The 2,166-nt window shown below is 41.9% G+C and overlaps 1 non-coding gene across 1 annotated transcript; it reads right to left on the reverse strand.

Annotated features, from left to right (window-relative positions):
• Nucleotides 1–1,733: 1,733 nt before the first annotated feature.
• trnam-cau (transfer RNA methionine (anticodon CAU)) lies at nt 1,734–1,805 on the reverse strand. Its single transcript has one exon. It is a non-coding gene; the product is annotated as a tRNA-Met (tRNA).
• Nucleotides 1,806–2,166: the final 361 nt, after the last annotated feature.

A 2,166-nucleotide genomic window follows, 5' to 3' on the forward strand; every position in this document is an offset into this window, starting at 1 on the left:
GCTACAGTATCATCCAGTCTGATACTGTATGAGGGCTGGAATATGATCCAACGCACAGTCTATACAAATTAAATTGCTATTGTATCTTTTAGTTTCACAATCCGGGGGAGTTTTAAACTGAATTCTCAGTTGGTATCTCAGGTTATACTATCTTTCAGATTCTCTCAATCTGATATCACACTTGAGATTTAGACTTAAGAAAGGATGTACTGGCATTGGAGGAGTTCAAAAGCGATTCACTCAGCTGATTCCTGAGATGAAGGGGTTGACTTATCAAGAACGGCTAAACAGGTTATTCATTCGAGTTCAGAAGAATGAGGGGTGATCTTTTTGAAACGTACAAGATTCTGAGGGGGCTTAACAGGGTGAAGAAGGGTCTCTGACCTGAAACATTAACTCTGCTTCTCTCTTTACAGATGCTGCCAGACCTGCTGAGTATTTCCAGCATTTCTTGTTTTTATTAACAGGGTAGATGTTGAGAAAATGTTTCCACTAGTGGGGAATCTCAAACTAGGCGACATAGTTACAGAATAAGGGGACACTCATTTAAACAGAGATGCAAATGAATTTCTTCTCTCAGAGGGGAGTGAATGTCTGGAATTCTCTACCCCAGACAGTATTGGAGGCTAAATCACTGAAAGTATTTAAAGAGGATGTAAATAGATTTTTGAAATATTGGAGAGTTGAGGGCTATGAAGAGCTGGCATGAAAGAGGAGTTGAGGTCTGGGGCAGATCAGCCATGATCTTACTGAATGGCAGGGCAGGCTTGAGGGGCCGAATGGCCTACTCCTGCTCCTATTTCTTCTGTTCTTATGTTATGTTATATCTAATGTATATGTCAGGATGCACTATGGGAATTAATACTGAAACTTATAAACTCATAATGTGTGTAAATATTGGGCTGATATTTAACTTGAATCTCAGAGTACATTATTGTGGTTAATTCTGTCAGTTTGAAAAGGGAACTCTGTGCCATAATGAAAACAAGAAATGCTGGAAATACTCAGCAGGTCTGGCAGCATCTGTGGAGAGAGAACAAAGTTAATGTGAGCTAAGGAAACAGACCTGAACTGTTAACTGTTTCTCTCTGCACAGATGCTGCCAGACCAACTGAACATTTCCAGCATTTTCTGTTTTTATTTCAGCAACACAGGTGTTGGGAGGCTCAGCCTGGCTACACAATGTTACAAGGATGCTGAGTAACACCATTGACAACGGGACAGAGAGAAAAACACACAGAAAACCAATAGACTGTGAGGAAGCAAAAGTGAGGGACAGAGAGAGAGACAACGAGACTGAGATGGAGAAACAAGGCATTTGTATGATTGTGTTCTCCCTGTTATCTAAAGGTATTTCCTGTTGTGTAAATATGTTTTCTGTTGTGTAAAGATGTACCCTGTTGTTGTGTAAAGGTTTTCCCTGTTATTGTTTTATTTTCTGTTGCTGACCGTCTCCTCACTGTGACCATTTGTCCTGTTTTTATTGTGGCCAACATCACCATCTGGTGGTGGAGAGGTGGCTCTGCAGGAAGGGGTTGACAAAGTGGGAGAGACTCGGCTGGTCCGTGTTTGCAGCTTGTGTTCGTGTGAGCAAAAGTGATTTGTTGCTGATTGATGTGTTCACTGGAAGGAAAAAGCTGATTGCAATAAAGTGCCTTTGGAAGCATCTTGTTATTATGGGTGAACACTTGATGTTTTGAAAGTGAACTGTTTGCATTATTACCAAGCATAAATAGCAGAGAATGGTTTCGATCCATCGACCTCTGGGTTATGGGCCCAGCACGCTTCCGCTGCGCCACTCTGCTTACTGCTGTTTTCAATTTCAGCTGCCCGTTAGTGAAATATGTTCATTTCCCCAATGTTTTTATCAAAATAGCATTGGAGTCGGATTTCTCAAGAATCCCAGACTCAGCAACACACGTGCTGACGGACTCACTGCACAATGACACAAGGACACTGAGTAACAGCACCGACAATGAGGCAGGCAGAGAAAGACACACAGAAAACCAGGAAGATATTATCAGGACCCAGAAAGGAACAGACAGAGAAAGGTACTGAGCAAACCAGCAAGAGACAGCGAGATAAAAGCAAAATACTGCGGATGCTAGAAATCTGGAATAAAAACAAGAAATGCTGGAACCACTCAGCAGGTCTGGCAGCATCTGT

This window comes from Heterodontus francisci, unplaced genomic scaffold (assembly GCF_036365525.1).
Source record: "Heterodontus francisci isolate sHetFra1 unplaced genomic scaffold, sHetFra1.hap1 HAP1_SCAFFOLD_167, whole genome shotgun sequence".
Classification (NCBI taxonomy): Eukaryota; Metazoa; Chordata; class Chondrichthyes; order Heterodontiformes; family Heterodontidae; genus Heterodontus; species Heterodontus francisci.